Source organism: Pongo abelii, chromosome 10 (genome assembly GCF_028885655.2).
Source record: "Pongo abelii isolate AG06213 chromosome 10, NHGRI_mPonAbe1-v2.0_pri, whole genome shotgun sequence".
In the NCBI taxonomy this organism is placed as follows: Eukaryota; Metazoa; Chordata; class Mammalia; order Primates; family Hominidae; genus Pongo; species Pongo abelii.
The window spans coordinates 114,907,696-114,930,353 of NC_071995.2; the positions used below are offsets into that span (position 1 = coordinate 114,907,696).

General features: G+C 36.8%; 1 protein-coding gene and 1 non-coding gene across 9 annotated transcripts in view; one reads left to right on the forward strand and one right to left on the reverse strand.

Moving 5' to 3' along the window:
- The window catches only part of MED13L (mediator complex subunit 13L), a 320,005-nt gene that overhangs the window by 106,275 nt on the left and 191,072 nt on the right, over nucleotides 1–22,658 (reverse strand). The window lies entirely within an intron of this gene.
- On the forward strand, nucleotides 18,561–18,665 carry LOC112135898 (U6 spliceosomal RNA). The gene has a single exon (XR_002917131.1). It is a non-coding gene; the product is annotated as a U6 spliceosomal RNA (small nuclear RNA).

Here is a 22,658-nt window from a genome sequence, read left to right on the forward strand (position 1 = left end):
CAACTAAGCCTTCTACGGTACTATACTGCCAAAAGAGCAGCTTCTTCTCCTTATAGCTCTTCCATCTGACACTGGTACAGCACTGAGACACGTCACACCATTATGTACCTCATCTCCACATTGTAGAGCACTACTCAACTATAAATGGTATGAGGACAAGGGCCCCATCCATTTTGTCCACTGTTACATCCCCAGCATCTAGCACAATGTGTGGCATATAGTCCGCTTTAAAATAAATATATGTGTCTATATGTATATACAGTCAAGCAACAATGGAAGTACCTTCTAAGAAAAGCATCATTAGGTGATTTCATTGCTGTACAAACAACACAGAGTGTACCTAGACAAACCTAGATGGTATATATTTTTTATTTATATAAAATTTTATAGGGAAAATCAAATGTCCCAGCAACATTATTAAATATTAATCATATCTCTTGATTGCAATGCCAATATCAAGTGCCATACATCAGGTTTCTACATATGCTCCACTATAATCTTTTGGGACTACGTCATATATGCAGTCCACAGTAGGCTGAGGTGTCATGATGCAGTGTGTACGTGTGTGTATATGTGTTTGAAAATAATATTTACATGTATGGTATGCTCTTAAATAAGGACCAAGAGGATAGCAAAAATAATACACACACACATATGCATATATATGCTGAGTGTAATAAATAGACGGCAAAAATAAAGTATTTTACCACTTCACTTTCACCATCATAGTATCATATTGATTTTTTACAATATGATCTGAAGATAATTTGAAGAAATTATGTAAAATATGAGATATCACATTAGTAAATTTCCCTCCAAGGCAAGATTACATGTAGACCATTTAATATTCCTTCTGACCAGGTCCGAACTTTACTTATAAACAGTTTATAAGATTCTGAAGAAAATATGATTGCAATACAGTAAGATCTCTAACTGCATTCTGGCAGCACATCAAAAGACATGTCCCAAGAGGCTTAATACTGCATGGTCAGCAAAGAGGAAAAGTCAAAGAAGTCTTCTACTTTGCTGTTTCTCTGAAGAGGGAATCACATTAGGCCATTAAGTAGTCAGATACATCATTTTATTGCTTGCAAAACCCTTGGGTAATAAAGAATGAGTACAAATTGCCACAGGCAGTTTGGGAAGAAAAACAGAACTGTGCAAAACAACGACAGCTGCTCTACTGCAGCACTGGACAAATGCAGTAAAGAAAACAGTACATCAGTTGTAGTTTTTCTGCTTAAGTAGAGTGCTCTGCCTTGTGTGAGAAGGGGCTATACAAGCACATGACTCTACACGCAGAATCTGTGTGTAAATGCACAAGTAGGACAAAGGTGATAGACCGTAAATGCGTTTGTAAAAGCTATCAAGTCAGATTCAGTCTTTCTGTCTTTGACTCTCTCTCTCACACACATACGTGTGCACACACACACGTGTGCACACACACAGAGTTCCATTTTCTTCTAAATAATAAGACTGAGGAGCAGCTACAGTGAAAAGCATGTGCACTCTGGACACACAAAAGTAAAAAAGGTAAAGAGTTTTCATTGAGAGGAACATTAATATTTTTTAATGAGGATGCCAAGACAAAAATAAAGAGTGATACTTCTTTAATGTGGCCTATGAGAGAAGAAAACAACTTACTTTCTATGCAAAGAGAACTCATTTGTATCACACGCTGTACAGGTAAACAGCAAGAATGAGTGATTTATTTTCATGGGATTAAGAGAATGAAATTGGACTCACATCTTTAGCCTTGCTTGAAAAATGCTGTTAAATATCATATGTTCTTCTAAAGACTACTCAAACTTCATTATTGTGCTACTTTAAGGTATTGTGTGAGCATTTATCTACTTTCAATGTCAAAAACCGCAATTACTTTTGCACCAATCTAATATATACTTCTATACTGTTAAATTTTTCAAAGTATGAGAATCCTGTAACACTATGATTATAAACAATGTAAGAACTTTACATTTAATTACAGAATCTCATAAGAGTTTTTATCTGTAACAAAATACGGAGGACCCCTAACTTGTGAATTTTCAACTTTCAAAATTGTATAATAAAAAAAAACCTCTAGAGCAAAAGCGCATCAACTCTACCGGCTACCAACAGAGGGTGAAAGCAGTCACGTGCAGCCACTCAAACACTACCTGCTACTTCATCTTCTACAGTTGGACAGGTTCATGCTTAGTTTCATGAAGTTTTAAATAACTGACTCTATTAAGCTTAACAAACAAAAGCATTACAAATAAGAAATGTACAACCAACCACAACAAAGTTAGAGATTTTAACAACTGAAAGTGATGAGAAAATGATGAATGTTTTTGCAAGTGGAAATAATTGTGGAGGACAAAGTGAACCCTGCAACACTGGAAATACACGGACACACAATCAAAAATAATCAACAAGAAATGAAAAAAAGCTGTAAGACAGAGAATTATAAACAGAGAAAATGAAATATGTAAAAACTATTTTTATTATACACGCCTATCAATTAAAAAATACATGCATATTTGTATATTTATTTTTCTAATTTTCTACGTGTACCTCTGTATTTCATTCAATCTAAGAAATACATCAACTGTAGACATATTAGAACCAATGAAGTATGGTATTTGACTAATGTATTATATACGTTATAAAGCACATACGAAGTTGGAATTTTCAAAGGAAACAAACAAGAGACATAGAGATTCTAATATTCTTCTCCCTGCACTTTAACAGACCTTTTGCACAACAGTTTGGAGATCCCCAATCAGAATATAGGATGAAATAAATAAAATGGTAGATGTTAGATCTCAATAAATGCTACGAAAAGTAGATGCCTCATCTCCCCTATTACATTTATTATATATTGGATATCACCATCTGTGATAAACCTGACAAAACAAGCAAAAAAGCATGAAACAAATATTTCTTATAAAGTATCCCCCCAAAGTTATTCATTAGAGTAATGATGCTGTAGGAGTGAAAGGCATAGATTTTAGAGTCAGACCAACTTGGATTTGTAGCACGGCTATCTATGCCAGTCACTATTAAAAGCACCAGACACTTGCGTATTCTCATCTATAAAATGAACATAACAATCCTTACTTCACAGAACGAAAATAAGGATGAACTGTGAGTAAGCACATATACAAAGCTTGCAGCAAATGTACGCAACACAACAAGACTCAATAAAGGACAACAAAGAGATTATTCATGGCAACTTATTTCATCTGTTTAATTATACTAGCTTATCCAAAGTGTTAGATAAAAAGATGATATGTGAAAGGGTTTGACTTTAACCAGTCTAATTCACTTAAGTCACTTTTAGATACCACAATTGCTGACACAAATACAGTATGAACCCTCAGACCAAAGCCCATTTCTGCTTACAGATTTGAGTAAATACAGGAAACGCAACAACAATGAGCAAGCATACTGGCCTCTTTATCTAACATAAGCTTCAGGGTACAGGGGCTCTCCATGAATCTAGCACTGGAAAGTTCTATGTGCCTGCCGTAATCAGCCTCAGATGTATCTGACAGCTGACAATACTAATGGGACAACAAAGCACACTGTGAACAACACAGGCCAGAAGAATCTCCACAATAGCAAGGCTCATTTCAACAGGACAGTTTTCTTAATAAGAGCTTTTAAAACAAATGCCAATTAAATACGAATTTATTGATAATATGATCTGTAGAGCTATATTTTGCTAATTATCATTTATCAAACACTACCACTTCTTAAATACAAACACTCCTGATATATTGTTTAGGATTTCCAAAATGATCAACTAAAGGATTATTGGGCACAAACTGAGGCACGGATGGCAAAATCTTGACACGGATTGTGGGAAACAGGATGGTAGAATAACTGGCCTATACATGTGTTTTCTGACCTCTGCTGCCCTAGGACTGGCAACAGCTATTCTCAAAATAAGAAATCTGAATTCCATCTACTAACTTGAATTGACTTTCTACATGTGCTTTTCAGAATGTCAGTGTTTTAAATTTGAACTTTTAATTTATATTTTAAGGACTCCAATCTGTACTCTCCCTGAAACTGTTAAGATTCTAACCTGTAATAATACCTGTCTGTTCTTGTTGTGTACAACCATACACTACCACTGGCATCACCCTTAACATTTAATGTGGGCGGGGGGGGGGGGGGGGGGGGGGGCGGCGTGCATGTCCCTCATTTAAGGTTCAAAACTTGAGAACTCTGGTTATAACCTGGGCAATGAACTGGATCCAAGAGTCAGGGTAGTTAAGAGAATGCAGCACTAACGTCATTACCGAGTGCCATGAGAATGATAAAGGCACTGCCTCCCTTAAAGTGTCTGAGAAAACTCATGCCCCAAGGAATGCAGAGCCTCTATCTCATTCTATGTGGACATTTTCTCCCCCACAACAGACCATAAAAGCAGTCTATACGCCAGAAACAGGAATAGAAATGGAAGATAATGCCAAAAGAATCCTGAGCAGCCCTATTAAAGATGATACGTGGAACCAAGACTTGTTGGCTGGCTGAACTCACTTCCCATTAAGAACAATTCTAACTTTTGTCCATTTCCCTAGTAGATGCTATCTAGCCAACTCCCTTCACATATCACTGTTTAGGAAGATGAGATTTACTGACATGTATTAACAATGGGTAGGTAAGTATGTGGGTACCTTTAAGTATCACCAACCCTTAGTTTTCTCATTTTATTTATTTTTGCTTCATTAATAAAGCTAATTTGTACTTCCCATTTGCTTTCCTTTGCATTTCTTCTACGTATTAGGCAGATGAATGCTTTTCTTATAAAGTTTCTTGTAAAGACTGGTTGAAACTGAGTATTCTTTGGTACTGACTTTTTACCTATCAATTACTTGCACAGATTAGGGTCTAACGAATGTGTTCATTTGTAGTATTTTGTGAATATAGTATTTGATATATTTACCATGACCGGTCAATTGCTTTTCTCTTTAATACAGGTAATGCATTCCAAATCCAAAATAGTCCAAAATCCAAAACTTTTTGAGCACCAACATGACATCACGAACGAAAAATTCCATACTTGACCTCACGTAATTGGGTCATTACCAAAACAGTCGAAACTGTTTCATGCACAAAAATCACTAAAAATATTGTATAAAACTACCTTCAGGCTACATGTATAAGATGTATAGGAAACACAAATGAATGTTTAGACCTGGGTCGCGTTCCCAAGATACCTCATTATATATTTGCAAGTATTTCAAAATCCAAAAAAATCCAAAATTTGAAACACTCCTGGTCCCAAGCATTTTGGATAAAGAGTACTCAACTTGTACTGCTGGTTTTTGAGTACTTTTTAAAAATTTTTAATGAAACCACCAAAATGCAGTTATAATTACATTCAAGTTTTACAAAGTGTAAATATCTCTCACTCTTGGCATGATTCATTAAGGGCTAAAATAGATAAAGTAACTGCCAGGAGTCACGTCCAAGGGCAGGAGCTATTATAAGACAGGCAACTAACTGTAATCCCAACACACATTTTGGAATCTGAAAGTCCAGAATTTAAATCCCAAATCCACGTTAATAGCTATCTGACCTTTTAGCAAGTCACATAATCTCTCTGAGCTTTACTTTCAACATCTGTAAAATGGGAATGCTATCATTTATCTCTCAAGGTTGTTAGGAGGATTAAATGAGGTATTTAATTAGCAGATACTTATGAACTAGGTCAAGGCACTCTCCTAAGCACTTTTTAGTATTAACTCATTTCATCTCCATAATCCTAAATTCTCTCTTTTACAGATGAACTAAAACAGAGAGGTTAAATAACTTTTACTTCTCTAAGGTACAAAGCAGCAAAGTCAAGATTTGAATGCAGGCAGTCTGGCCTCAAAGTTCAGGCTCTTTAGCACCACACTAAGGATCTAAAACACTCGCCTAGCACCTAACATAATGATGAGAATTATGATAAATCACACAGTGCCCAGAATAATATACAAGCATGCCGCACCCTAGCGGGCCCTTAAAGATGGTCTTGATTGAGACAGCATATAAAGTACACAAGTACATCTAGATTACATTTACATAGCACAGAAATCTTTAAAGATACAAATTAATGCTACCACTTTAGGAATTTAGAAGAAATCATCAACATACTATTTCAAAAATCGCTGTTTCCCAGCATGAGTGCCTAGATTTTCTCTTAACATTGTTAAGTGAATCTTACAAATAATTGACAGCTAATATTTTGGTCCTATCAATATTTAGCACTCAATTTCAATTATAAACTAATGATATTAATTTTTGAAAGAAAATAATCAAGTGTACTTCAATACAAAGATTCAGAAGAGAATAAAATTTACTATTTTCAAAATATCAGTATTTTTAATTAATAAAGTAATAAATGTTCATTGAAGAAAACTGAAAAATACCAGGATACAGAGAAGACAACATCACCACCAGCAGTTCAATATCGGCTTTACTTTTCAACGTAGTTTGAGACATTAAATTTTAAGATAAATGACTTCTTTATTTCAATTTTGGAAACTGATGAAATTTCATGAACCGAAATAATCACTGTCAAGGTGTTTCAAGAAAGAAATGTGCTTCAAACAGGTGAAACATTAATTCCACATCAAATTGTTTTAAAATAATAAATAATTTTCCCCACTTGCTTTTGTTGTTGTTGTTGTTGTTTTGTTTTGTTTGAGAAAAGGGTTTCACAGTTGTTGCCCAGGCTGGAGCGCAATGGTGCAATCTCAGCTCACCACAACCTCCGCCTCCCGAATTCAAGTGATTCTCCTGCCTCACCCTCACGAGTAGCTGGGACTACAGGCATGTGCCACCACGCCCGGCTAATTTTGTATTTTTAGTAGAGACAGGGTTTCTCCATGTTGGTCAGGCTGGTCTCAAACTCCTGACCTCAGGTGATCCGCCCACCTCGGTCTCCCAAAGTGCACAGATTACAGGTGTGAGCCACTGCGCCCGGCCCACTTCTTATGCTTAATGTAAACTAAGTTCAGTCAGATGACGTTTGGCTAAATTCAACTAAAATGTTTTTAAAAACTTAAACTTTCTAAAATGAGTCATATGTTTACAAACTGATTACTAAATAATGACAAAACTTGGAATTAAAGTTCATTCTCTTCCACGGTACAGATGAGGCCAAATCACTCAATAGGCATTACCCAATCATAACATGTTTTAGCTTCTAAATATGGAGTCCTCTTATGAAAACAAACTTTCAGGGAGAACCATTACTATTTACATTAATACATATTTAGAAGACATCTACGCTTTCAACACATTTATTAGCATTAATTTTGCCCCTGTCCCCAAAGGCCAATCTCAAAATCTAAGCCTTACATCAGCCAATAAAAGGCAAGGAAAATACAAAGTAATCAAGTAAATTGCCCCTTTCTCCCTTCCCCTCAAGCCCTGTTCAATTGTCAAACACTGATAGTATTATAAAGTCTTTCTAGGTCCTACCATCAAAGCTAAAGACTGATTTAATATTATTTTATTTTACTCTAATTTATAGGGCAGATATGGCTATTTCTGCACCTTTCAATGTTCTAAACTAGTAACAAGTAACACTTAATGTTTCAAGTGATCCTTTAAACATCTTTTATTGTCATTTTGAATGATGAGTGAGCTCAAATCAATCAAACTAGTAAAAAAGCACTCCAATACTGTGGTAACTCAGTGTTCAGAATCAGTCTGGAGATAGCTCCTCATATTTCAGGCAATTTAACCTGAAAAAGTTTTCAGCTTCTACACCTTATTTGATTTAATGTTAATCAAGCTAGAACTAGTTTTTATTATATGCTTAAATGGTTTTCTAAGCAAGTTTTTTTATTTGCCATCTGAAGAATAAGCAGGCTTCTCATTCTGCAGATACTCTTGTTAAAGACCTTTATGCACTACGTTCAACTACAGTGCTAAACCTCAAAGAATATTTTCATCATATTATGTGATTAGTGATTAAACAAAACAAGCATTACTTAGAGGAATTTTATAAAACCCTGGAGTTCCCAGAAACACTACATATGTATATGCACCCTGACTGATTAGCATACTACATTACACCCAGTCTGGGCCAGTAAACATTATTTTATATGGGCCATGCTCTATCTCCTTCAAACTACTATTACAACATCAACACCACTACTTAAATTCCCTTTCTGCTCCATATCCCTATTTCCAGCCATACTACCCTAGTGTAAGTACTATGGGCTTATAAATTAGCTCACTGAAGGATACAGAAGTTGTCATCTGATTTGAAATGCATGGGATTAGATTTTTATTCACATTGGATGTTGCCTAAACAATCCTGGCTCTATTCTGCAACTTTCCGCATTTGTAAAACTTCCCTTTAACTGCAACAAGCAACTGGAGAAAAGGATTAATAGGAAACCTGGCACTGTAGTTCACCAAATAACACAGTACACAAGTAGACACAGGTCTGTAGGGAAATACAGTCAGGCCCAGCCACTGAACACAATTGCTTTTTGAGTCCAAAGATAAAACAGCTTGAATCTCGGATTGTCATAAGCATTTATTGTGGGAAAGGTCCTTTAAAATGATCTGGTCCAAACCCCTTGTTTTCTTGATGAACAATGGTAAAGAATTAAGACTAATTTCAATCCAAATATTCATGTGCCTGCTATGTGCTGTGTATTAGTTCACAAACTGAATTTTCTAAAGAGACTTCTTTAGTACACACATGAAACATGCCTGTTTACAATACACAGTTTTTTGTTTGTTTTTGTTTTTTTGTTTCTTTTTTTTTTGAGATGGAGTCTCGCTCTGCCACTCAGGCTGGAGTGCAGTGACGCAATCTCGGCTCACTGCAAGCTCCGCCTCCTGGGTTCAAGCAATTCTCCTGCCTCAACCTCCTGAGTAGCTGGGATCACAGGCGCATGCCACAATGCATGGCTAATTTTTGTATTTTTAGTAGAGACAGGGTTTCACCATGTTGGCCAGGCCGGTCTCCAACTCCTTGTTAAGCCACCGTGCCAGGCCCACAGTTCACTTTTAAGTCAATAAAATTAACTGACAGGCAGTACAGATTCATGGGAAGAACAGAAATCCAAGCACTGGAATCACTTAGTGAATTAAATACTGTGGTGCTTTATGCAAATCATTCAACCTCTTACTTATTATAGATGGGCAATGTTACCTCACAAGTCCTTCTAACTCCAGTAACAAAACAAATTAGGTTTGTTTGTTAAAAAATAGCATTGATTCATTTGAAAGTCCACACCTGGATACTAGGAATTTGAATTAAAATTATAAGTATTTAATTCTGCTTAATATTATGGTAGATTATAAGTAAAATTACTTGTATATGGATAAAATGTGAGAATATTCTGAAAGAATATATTAGAGACCATTCATTGTGAATATGTCTGGTGAAAAGGGGAAACAGAAGGTAAAGAATGGGACTTCTGTTCCTCAACGTGTAGTCTCTTACACTGCCTAATTCTTCCATGGGTATGTATTATTTTTATAATTTTTAAACTCTAAGTTTTTTAAAAAAGTACTTAAATCATGGGAGGCAATGCAATATAGCAGAAAGTTCTTTCTACTGGACTAGAAAAGGACAGAAAAGACTTCTTTCTAGTCTGGCTCCAGTTAGCTCTGTAAGCTTGGGAAGTCTATTTGAGTTCCAACATGCTAGCTCTCTTACGAAAACAAGAATGAAACTACACTGTTGCCACCATCCCAATGGACTCAATGTTATATTACTGGTCTTAGGTTACTATTCTCTCATTCAATCGTTCAGTGCATTCATCGAACACTGAAAGAAGAACAAGAACTAAATGAATGTAAAAGAGTGTAGAAATTAATTTCTCTGTAATCAAAATAATTGATAGTAAAAAATACTGTCAGAGTTCTGGAAATGCTTAATTTGCTAAAGAAAAGGAGAGAACAGATAAAAGGTAAACTTGGTGAAAACCCAAAATCTATTATTGAGGGAAGGTAAATAAGTACATGTTCAGCCCTTGACCTGAGCTGATTTTATTAGAATGCTTCCCAAACATATGTCAGTAATTAAATTTTTGAAATCTTCTAAAACACATAAATTACACCTCTAGTAGGAGGGATGATATTATCTTCCGTTTCCTAAATGAGTGATGGATCATACCTTCTTTCTCTAAATACGAATTCAATTACTGATCTTCCTAATGATGGATCTGAATGCATGAAATTAACTCTTTTCAACTTAAGATTCATCCTGCATCAGAGAAGAATAAGATGTATCACTGCATTTTTCTTCACAGCTTTATGTGACTGCTAACAGGGTCATGTGGTTATCAAAGCCGTTTTCTCACGATTTATTATTAATATGTATTTCTCTACTGCAGTTTTCTCCCCAATCCCAGACCTTAAATAAAACATACTGTTAAACATTGAAACTTGAAGTCTGGCTGGGCATGGTGGCTCATGCCTGTAATCCCAGCACTTTGGGACGCCAAGGCGAGTGGATAAGTTGAGCTCAGGAGTTCAAGACCAACCTGGCCAACATGGCAAAAGCCTGTCTCTACTAAAAACACAAAAATTAGCCGGGGGTGGTGGTGCAAGCCTGTAGTCCCAGCTACTTGGGAGGCTGAGGCAGGAGAATTCCTTGAACCCAGGAAGCAGAGGTTGCAGTAAGCCAAGATCTTGCCACTGCACTCTAGCCTGGGTGACAGAGTAAGACTCTGCCTCAAAATAACAACAACAAAAAACTCAGTTTTCTTTAACATTTAAAATATGCCCAATTTAAAATATGCCCAAGAAAAGAATACTTTTTCTTTTATGTCACCTAATAGACAAAATGAATAAAGGAGGGGAAAAAATGACATTTTTTCTTCCATAACTGTAACTTTGGCTAAATGTTACAAAGAAATGTATCTGTCCTCCAGAGCAAACTGTATCTACTAATTTACTATTAAGCACCAGCCACTGAACATTCAGGCAAACCTTCAAGAGGCAGACAGAAAGCCTCACCATTCCATACTCCTGTTCTCTATCCTTTTGACCCTAAGATTCAAATTGATTGGACACACCTGACTATACTAAAAATTTTCAGTTTGACAGCTCTAGAGGAAGGCACAGACCATGTGCCTACCACAAGGGAGCCCTTGACAGAACAGCATCCAGCTTAGCCCCTTAGGGCAAGTATGCAGACCACTGCATATAAATTCAGAGAATGTGTAAGGATGGAAACCATTTTCCTCTTCCTAAATATGTATTTAAATACCCTGCTTGGAGCTTTATTATGCAAGCAAGGTTCATTTAAAACAAAAACAGGATTAGGAATTTTCTTCAAAGCCTAGAAGGCTCTACAGCGTCTGGTCTCCACAAATAGTTTTTCCACTGTTTGCCATTAAACTTTCTAACCCAGAGGCTAAAAAAATGAATGACCACTGTTTTTCGTTTCTTCTTTAATATTTCACACTTAACATTAAACCACTATATCTTACCTTTTTCATTTTTGGGGGAAATACGGTATTTATTATTTCTTTACTAAGACTAAGTGCAAGAAACTTGGAATCAGACCGTTCTAGCAGCTGCCCCTTTGCAGTGTGACCTTGGTCAAGTTATTTATCCCCATGTATCTCAATTCCTTTAACTAAAATTAAGAGTATCACTACTACTACCACTTAATCTCACAAGGCTACTGTGGGGGATAACAAGACATAAAGACTGTACAAGTCTTTGCATAAACGTTTGCATAAACGTCCTGCCCTTCTTCTCCTTTAAAATGTGTTCTCAGCACTTTCTAGATCTGTGTAATATGATTCCCTAGGACGCCATTTCCTCAGCTGTAAAACCAAAGAAAATAACACACAGCACCAGGTATGTAGTGAACACTGGAAATAATTTATGTAAAGCATTAGCACAGTATCTCAAAAAATGCTGTTCCTGACTTACAAATAATAGTTCCTTTTCCTTCCAACTTGAAGCTGTGCTACTGAACATCTTCACATTGTAGCTTTTGATCCTGCCATTTCAATTTGTCTTTGAGTACACATCTAGACCTGCAAGCTCCAGGAAATAGACTTCCTTTCTGCTGGCCCCTTCCCTTAAAGTGTGAAGAAGATGCCAAGTGATTTAATCCATCCGGAGAAGCTACAGTGGCACCAGATAGTACCATAAAGAATATGCTATAATAGGTTTCAGGTGTTTCTCAATTGCAGTAGTGTGAGATACACTCTAGCCTCAAAAAATTAACAGGAGCCATAGGAGCCAGAAGATTTTTTAAGTGCTAAAATCCTTGGCAGGGGACAAAATAAAATAATACAAAAGGCACTTAATGGGGGCCAAGCATGGTGGCTCATCCCTGTAATCCCAGCACATTGGGAGGCCGAGGACAGAGGACTGCTTGAGATCAGGAATTCAACACTGGCCTGGACAACACGGTAGGACTCTATCTCTACAATAAATACACAAATTAGCTGGGCACAGTGGTACACACCTGCAGTCTCTGTTACTCAGGAGGCTGAGGCAGGAGGACTTCTTGAGCCCAGGAGTTGGAGGCTGCAGTGAGCTATCATCACACTACTGCACTCCAGCCTGGGTGACAGAGGAAGGCTTTGTCTTACAAACAAAACAAAACAAAAACCAAAAACTACAAAATGCACTCACTAAAAACAGTCCCAGGGCACGTTAATGAATTCTGCAGAAGCAAGGGGTCAAGAGCAACTGGGAGAAGTTATGTATGAATCACCATGATATTGCGACAAGTCTGAACCAAGCCCTCAAAAGAAGGCTTGTTTTTGAGGATTTTTTAAAGCTATTTTTTTAATCTTTAAGTATCAAGACCATATTTATCTGTAGCCCTGGAATCACACAATTCTAACAAGCAACTATCCCAATTTTTCAGTCATTACTGCCAATTCAGGAAAGCAATTCACCATCTTTTATACATCTTGGGCCCAAAGGGCAGAGCACAAATGGACATAAAATAATGTCTCTGCTACTCTCTGGGTCTCAGGAGTCCTATTTTTAGGGCAACCTCTTCATATCTTCCATGGCTGCTAAGCAAGCACTTTCCTCTCCAGTCAGTGCAGTCTTTCCTTGAGACACCACAGTGACATATGTCTGTCTTACTGCTGCTTCCCTCCTCTTGATTCCACCCCAAGGCATCCAAACCTTACAGGTTTGTCAAAGCCCACTTTAACTTCATAAATCTCTCTTCTTTACTAGAGCCCATATCAGTATCTACCTGTTTTCACCTTTACTTCTTATCATCTATTTAACAGATCAAGATACTAATTATAACAATGTCTTACCTCTAATGGCTTTAAATGCTTACGTCTTATCTTCATAATAACACTGAGTTCCTTGGCAGGACTTAGTAAAGTTATTTTACTCATGCCCACTAACGGCCAAAGCAAGATCATTTTTCTTTGTGAAAAACTACCGTAAGAAGAGCTACTCATAGAATATAGATAACAAAACAAACATATTGGAAATTAGTAAATAAGGTAGAACAAGTATTTAGAGTGAATATAAAGTATCTTCTTGCTTTCAGTTGACAGTCATATATATACTTGGACTGAATGTCATAACTGTTAAGTAAAAATAAAGGAATGGAACAATAGGCAGAGTTATGTATACCACTGGATATACTATCTGTATAAGAAAGGGAATATATACATACACTTTTGTGTACATATGCACAGACTAATCTCTGAAAGACTGGAAATGAACTGGTAACAGGGATTAACACTAGAAGAAAAACTGGGTGGCCAGGCAGTGGATATAGAAGACTTACTTTCTCACACTATACCATTTTGTGCTGCTAAATTTTGTACCATATACATGTATTTTCAATTCCAAATAATAACTTAAATAGGATAAAGTAGAGAGCTTATCTATTAAAAGGAAAACATTTTTTAGGTATACATATTTTAGTAAATTAATAAAATAATTGGCCGGGCACTGTGGCTCACACCTGTAATCCCAACACTTTGGGAGGCCGAGGCGTGTAGATCACTTACGGTCAGGAGCTCAAGACCAGCCTGGCCAAGATGGTCTCTACTAAAAACACAAAACATTAGCCAGGCATGGTGGCACCTAACTGTAATCCCAGCTACTCGGGAGGCTGAGGCACAAGAATTGCTTGAACCCGGGAGTCAGAGGTTGCAGTGAGCTGAGATCACACCACTGCACTCCAGCCAGGGCGACAGAGTAAGACTGTCTCCAAAAAAAAAAAGGAAGAAAGAAAAACAATTAAAATGCTCTGCTTTGCATATGAATTATTAGGATAAAGACTCAAACATTCATCCAATCATTTCTTGGGCAATTCTAAACGCCAGACTCTATGCAATTTTGTAAAGAGATAAATTATTTTAACACTTTATAATTCATCATCATTTCTACATATAATTTATAAATATTAACTTTATTAGTGAAAGCAGAATAAATAACTGAAAAAATAGTGGTTATGAACCTAGAAAGGCCTGAATTTAAACCCAAGATCCTAGACTTTGTAGATGCATGGTTCTCAGCTTATGACTTAACTTGTCTGAACACTAATATCCCTCTTAAGACCAGAGTTCAACAAATTATAACCCCAAGGCAAATTACATCCTGCCACCCATTTCTTGTAAATAAAGCTTTATTGGAACAACCTATGCCTCTTTGCTTACCTATCATCTATGGCTGCTTTCTCAGTACAATGTGAGACCTGACTAGATTTGACAGAGCCCATGTACCCTACAAAGCCAAAAATACTAATTATCTGGTCCTTTACAGTAAAAGTTCACCTGCCCCTCCTAAAAGTAAAATGCTTACAAACCACATCTACTTTGAAATTGTCTAAGAATATAAAATCTCACGATATGTATCCTAGAGCAAAAGAAAAAGAATAAAAAAAGACTAAAAATTTAAAAAAGAATATAAAACTCCACTCCAAGCAGGCAGCAGGTCAAAACTATTTCAGAATGACATCAAGATATTATTTATCTTTTTCACTCTTTCTCCAAGTGTACAGTGGAGTTTTCCAGAGGCTACATGGAATTGTGATGTCAAAAGACTACAACACAGCTGTATTCACTTAAGCCAGATATTAAAGAAATTTGCAAAAACAGTGCCGTTATTCTTACCACATTTTGTTTTAAAATATAGTTATTTTAGCTAAAATATAATCATTTATGTTAACATGTAGTGGGTTTATTATTATTATTTTATAAGTCATACATAACTTTTCTCAGTTTTATTTGGTGGTGGTGGTGGTGGTGGTAGTGGGTTTTTTTGAGATGGTCTCACTCTGTCACCCAGACTGGCAGTGGTATAATTACACCTTACTGCAGCCTCAATCTCCCAGGCTCAAGCAGTCCTCCCACCTCAGCCTCCCAAGTAGCTGGGACTACAGGCACACACCACCATGCCCAGCTAACTTTTTTTAACCTTTTGTAGAGATGGGGGGGTCCTCACTATATTGCTCAGGCTGATCTCGAACTGCTAGGCTCAAGGGATTCTCCCGCCTTGGCCTCCCAAAGGGCTCAGATTACGAGCATGAGCTGCCGCACCCAGCCTTTTTATTCATTATTATTATTATTTACTTTTTTGCGACAGGGTCTCTGTCATCCAGGCTGGAGTACAGTGGCGTGATCACAGCTCATTGGAGCCTTGACCTCGTGGGCTCAAGCGATCCTCCTGCCTCAGCTCCCCAAGTAGCTGGGACTACAAGCGTGTACCACCACGGCTAATATTGGTATTTTTTTTTATAGAGACAGGGTTTTACCATGTTGCCTAGGCTGGTCTCGAATTCCTGGGCTCATGCGATTCACCAGCCTCAGCCTTCCAAATTTCCTCCATTTGAATATTTTATCATAAATATTGATAAGAATCCACATAAACAAAAGCATCCTGGGGTCCTCAATTTTGTTAACAGGTGTTCTGAGATCCAAAAGTTTTGAATAAGCTATACCAAGCTTGTCCAACCCGTAAACCATGGGCCACATGTGGCCCAGAACAGCTTTGAATGCAGCCCAACACAAATTCATAAACTTTCTTAAAACATTTGAGATGTCTATGTGTGTTTTTTTTTTTAGCTCATTAGCTACCATTAGTGCTAGTATATTTCATGTATGGCCCAAGACAATTCTTCTTCTTCCAATATGGCCCAGGGAAGCCAAAAGGTTGGACACCCTTGTGCTATATTATAACTTGAGTGCGACACAGTGGCATGATCAATTAGTGAACGAGAACAATTGGGCACAGGGGGCTGACCTTTATATACTTGGCAGGGTTTGGATAAACAGAGTAGAGAATATACTTGGACAATCAGTGAGACTAACACCATCCAGCATGCAATTTAAAATAAAAATCTGACAAAAATAACTATAACAATTAGAAGTTCCCCAAGATACTTAAGAAATTTTATTCAAAAGTTTGAAATAAGGTGAATGGAGGACAGCTTGTCCTTTCAATGCCATATAGAGAGAAAGGCACATCTGAGGATCATCTAGACCTCAGATTCCCAAACCATGTACCAAAGCACCCCAGACCACTGCAGCAAATTCACAAGGGTACTATAGGACATTCTAAATTTTTTAGGAAACAAAGTAACATTTGTCAGAGAACATGCAAACTACTAGCTCAAGTTCACAGTTTCAGTATTAGACTGTACTACCTTACCTTCAATGAAGTCAAATATTTGTGAAACTGGTTTTTTCAGTGGTAGCTGTGATACAAAGTAAAACCATTGCAGATAGAAAATAAGAGTAGTGATTTCCAGCCTGATTCTTTGGTTTGAGTTGTGCAGTGTTCAACAGGCATATACATCCTGTTAACAAGCAACTGCAGCTATTTAAGAATAAATTTCATTGTTTCACTGCAGTATGTGCATTATTTGTTGAAACAGTTACTAAGTTATCAGTACATAAATACTTATTATTTGTACTTAGTAACTAGAACTGTTAGGTATTTCTTTTGGCCTATAGGAATACCAAGGTATTCCTAGGGCACTATAAAAACAATAAAGTTCAGGAACTTCTGATTTAAGGGAACATACTTTGCACAATCCACATTTCACTGTTCTTTAAAGGTCACAGATTTAATGAGGTTTTACATTAATTTGTAGATTTGTGGACAGTAGAAACAGTTTCTGTCCTGACAAAGAGAGAGCCCCTATTATGGCTTGCACTCCTCAGGACATTAACCACTTCTGTAACTAACTCAGCAATCTTATCCTTATATTCTTTTATAAATTTTCTATAAAGTCCTAACTAGTCTAATGCTCCTTAAACTGCTTTTAACATCATACCTGTTCCCTCACTAATTAATGAGTTATGAAAATGTTTGGCAATTATTTGTTTTATATTTGCATTACGATGCTAATTTTGTCTTTTTGTAAACTGTACTTTAGGATGCTGAAGTCCTTTTCTAGTATATCTAGAAATAACTATTTTTAAAAGCCAAAATTTAAAGATTTCACTAATTACCAAGTACTTTGGAGGAATGTATGTATAAGAATATATATAGCATAAAAAAAGATTCTACACATACTCCTGTATTAAAATAGTGGATATAGCTATATGTTAGAATATAATTCAACTATCTTATAAGTCTATGTGGTTTTCAACATTTTCTAACATTTAATAAATATATTCAGGCTGGGCACAGTGGCACACATCTGTAATCCCAGCACTTTGGAAGGCCAAGGCACTTGAGTTTGAGAACAGCCCGGGAAACATAATGAGACCCTGTCTCTACAAAAAATACAAAAATTACCCACGCGTGGCGGCACATGCCTATAGTCCCAGCTACTAAGGTGATTGAGGTGGGAGGATTACCTGAGCCCAGGAAGTTGAGGCTGCAGTGAGCTGTGATCCTGCCACTGCACTCCAGCCTGGGCAGCAGAATGAGACCCTGTCTCAAAAAAATAATAAATACATTCAATCCTTTTATAATCAGAAAAATACACAATAGACTTGTTTAAATGTTTGGGATGATCTATGAATACATTCTTTTTTTAAAAGTGCTATTAATGAAAGTTTAAAAGAGTGAATGAGTGAGTGATATAGAATTAAATTCCCTCCAAAGAAACATTTTAGTACTTCATTAAATACAGGGCTAAGGACAAAAGAATAAACGGCAATATTCGTATAGTTAGTTACTTCCAATGACAGACTATGCCAGTAAACTAAATATAGAGATAACAACTTATTTTACTCTCAATTTTCCACTTATTCTTTCTAATTTTCTTTACTTCATGTCAAACATTCTTATCTAGATCACTCTTTTCATTTCAAGCTACAGAAGTGACAAGTGCCTAAGAAGGGGAAAAACTTTCACTTTTGGGGGTATACTTATGAGGAACAGGTGAGGAGCAAGCAAAGTAAAAAGCAAATGAGTAAATATGTCTCTACATGTGTTGAATCATGTCCATCCAAATGAGAAAAAATATATAGAAGTGTTGGTGGTTTGTAAGGAACTTGCTTCTTTCCTCACCTGATAACTGACTCTGGATCCACTTCTGTCTGGGTCGCTTTTTACCTAGGCTGCCTCCTTTATTACCCAGAGTTGCTCTCTCATCTTACTATTAAAGATACTTGGCTCAGCACTATGTAGAACTTCCTCTTGTTCGCTTCAGAAGTACATACACAAAAATTGGAACCCTACAGAAAAGATTAACATGGCCCCTGCACAACGATGACATGCAAATTCATGAAGCAATCCACATTTTTAAAATTATAAAAAGAAAAAAAAAAAGAACTCCATATTATGCGTGAAATATTGAAAATGGACTACCACACTTGTAGTGGGTCCTAATAGTCAAAAGGCCTCTTTACAACTACATATGAATATAAGACCAAAGTCAAACCTCTGAAAACATTTGGTCTAAGGGAGGGAATGTTATGGCAGTGCCAGCATCTGCTTTTAATGAATGATTTATAGAACAAAGGACCTGAATATATGTAAACAACATCAAATGATTTGAAACAGGAATAATAAAATGTTACACACTACTATCCCTAAATTAGGATCATTTAATTTTGACAAGTTGATAGGTTTAATAAAACTGCATAAGGTACTATGAGAACCAAGAAAAATTTATGAAGCAGGCTTTCAAAGATTTATCTAGTCATTCATTCAGTCATTTACATTTATTATCTCATTTACTCTTGTGCAGGCCAGGCGTGGTGGCTCATATCTGTAATCCCAGCACTTTGGGAGGCCAAGTTGGGTAGATCACTTGAGGCCAGGAGTTCGAGACCAGCCTGGCCATCTGGCAAAACTGTCTCTACTAAAACTACAAAAATTAGCCAGGCGTGGTGGTACATGCCTATAATCCCAGCTACTCAGGAGGCTGAGGCATGAGGATCACTTGAACCTGGCATGGAGGCTGCAGTGAGTCAAAATCGCGTCACTGCACTTCAGCCTGGAAGACAGAACGAGACTGTCTCAAGGAAGAGAGGAAAAAAAAAAAAACACCCGCACAACAAAGTGGACATCATTCCTACTCAGGGTTTAGAAACGAAAAGCACAGAAGCAGAAACATAGCATATGGTGAGTAGACCAGTTTGATTATGCACACTAAGAGCATAATTAAGAATGGGAGTTATAATAAAGTCTGAAACTTCTGTCATTTATTTTCAGAGGAGCAGGCTATTGGTTGGCAAATTCAGATCCATCAGGAAAACTCGTAATAATGCATATGTTCATCACTTCCTGAAAACGCTGCACGTACAAAAAGTCATAATTCTTGAGCTAAAAATTTAGAATTCTGAGCATTTATCGTGTGGGTCAGGACAACTGGCCCCTGTTCCTCTGCCTCCCTTTACCTGGCATCACCCTAGCCTCAGTTACAACTTGGTCCCTCAGTACCTTCAACTGATTCTGAAAATGCCTGACGTGTTTAAAGGAGTTACAAGTGGTACTGCATTCCTCCTTAGTTAAAGGAGATCAAATATACAGGATGCCAATGTCTCAAATGAAGACTACACAATGATGTAGCTAGAAGAATTAAAAGAGCTCTGAAACATGTAATGCTTGAATTTTATAGCAAGTCAAAGCACAAATACACAACTCTTGGTTCTGCATCATCTATGGAGCATACCTTGTATTGTACTTCAAACACTGAGCCATGTTCAAACTTACCAGTGTAATATTCCTCAAAGGAAGAATCCTCTAGTTTGAAATGTACTTAATGATTTCATCAATTTTTTACTGGGTATTTTTAGTACCATGTGTTTCTAAGGGTTGGGGAAAAGGGTGAGCCTTTCCACTCTTAAAGTGTCCTTTGGTAACTTACCTTTATGAACCCACAAAATATGCTTGAAATGATCAAGGAATAATGCACAACAGTACATATTCATTCTACTACCTGAGCATACTTGTGTTCAAGTCAGTAGCATATGCTCTCAGAGAAGGGGTAAATGGAGAGCTGCAGGTAAAGCTGAAAACGTAAAAGTATATACAATCCCAATTTTTCTATTTTCACATATTGTGAAGAGATATCATAATGTCTTGTTTCTTTCACTAAAGAATTCCAGTTGAGTGTGATATTTCAATAGTGAAATTAAAGCCCAGAAATATTATTTATTCAAGAACACAACAAATTATTAGCAGAAAAAAGTTATTTGAAAGAGGTGAACTATTTTCTGATATAAAGCTTAAATTCTAAAATACAAAAATTAGCCGGGCATGGTGGCATGCACCTGTAATCCCAGCTACTCAGGAGGCTGAAGCAGGACAATTGCTTGAACCCAAGAGGCGGAGGTTGCAGTGAGCCGCCAGCCTCCAGCCTGGGTAACAGAGCAGGACTCTGTCGCCAAAAAAAAAAAAAAGAAGAAGAAATGAAGGTGTGGAGATGACATACTACACTGAAATTGATGTTTAAAATCACAGAGACAAATCCCAAAATTTACCAGCCAACAGCCCAATTCTCTTTTAGTAATAAGTACCTCCTATATATGTAGTCATTTTTTTAAAATCTCAGTTAACATGGACATACTTTTAGCCAACTGTTTTCAATTATATATACTGCAATGTCCATTTATTTTTCTACATTCTCAATAACAGTTAACACTAAAGAAACAATACTACTCAACTTCAAGAGTACATAATTATCCCTGAAATGTTGCCTAACAATGTTCCCTCTAGGGTCCTCTGTGTGCAAATTCCTACTTTATATATGAAGCACATTTAAGATCTCAAAATGTGTTGAGGCTATTTCTACTACAAGAATTGCAATTCACAACCCAGCATGACAGGGGACAAAGTCCAACAGTACCGTAGGCTTTCTATTAAAAAATACTCATACTAAAATAAGGGTCACAAACAGCATAACTGCTCAAACTTGAACAAACCACTCAATAATGAATAACACTGATAAATAACCATACAAAACCAATAACTATAAGAATCAAAGATCTTAACCCAATTATAAAATAGTTTAAAAGATCATCTTTTAACATCAAGATAAGAATGGTGAAGAGACTATTTCTATTTTAATGACATAACTCAATTTTTGTTTTATGTTAGATTACTTTTCAAACCTCATTTACCATTTTGATCCTAAAGCATATGAAATAGATTTACAAAGGAAAAGTATGTCCTATTCAGTTTAACCCAACCTTTTGTGCTGGGAATTATAGATCGAGTAGAAAAAAAGGTAAAATTATGATGTACACTGGAAACTAAAATAAATGATTTTATATTAAAGATTCAATTCAGGAGTAATGTAGGAATGGGGAAAGGAGAAAGACTAAATTCTTATCTTCTATAGTATGAATTCAAGAGAAGATTAAAATCACACACACACACACACACACACACACACACACACGACATTAAGAACAGAAGAATAAACATGCTATTGATAAATTTAGAGGTAAAATGCCAGAAGAAACAGAAATGTTACTTCAGGGGAGCAACTCAAAGAAGAGAGATGGAATTTCATTTGAATTGCCAGGGAAGACAGAGTGGGTGGGAGAGAAAGAATACGAACAATGAGAAAATGAGTTTAGACTATGCTAGAACTGTGAAGGGCAACTCTGGCTGGAGAAAATGGCTTCTGCTGGGGAGCAGAAATGCTAGACAACGCTTGGGCGATCTCTACACAACTGAACCACATTATGTTCTTCTATTGGAGAGTGCTTCACCAAAAGTAGTCTAACCAAAGTATATACAAGGGCAGAGTGATTTGAGACAAAAGAAACTACAAGTCAAGAGACACAGGCAGAAGACAACAAAAACAGACCTGACATTCTATCAAGGAGGCAGCTCCATAGTTTCCGTAAAATTTAGTATTTTAATTTAACAGTTTTCCATGATAATTCTTTTTTTTTTTTTGAGACAGAGTCTCGCTCTTATTGCCCAGGCTTGAGTGCAACAGTGCAATCTCAGCTCACTGCAACCTCTGCCTCCCGGGTTCAAGCGATTCTCCTGCCTCAGCCTCCTGACTAGCTGGGATTACAAGCTGCACCACCACACCCAGCTAATTTTGTATTTTTAGTAGAGACGGAGTTTCTCCATGTTGGTTAGGCTGGTCTCAAACTCCCGACCTCAAGTGATCTGCCTGTCTCGGCCTCCCAAAGTGCTAGGATTACAGGCGTGAGCTACTGTGCCCAGCCCATGATATTCTTTAACCATAAATATCAAGCTATTATACTTCAATCTTATACAACTCTCAATAAAATCCTAAATGAAGCATGCAAGCCACACTTAACAGGTTC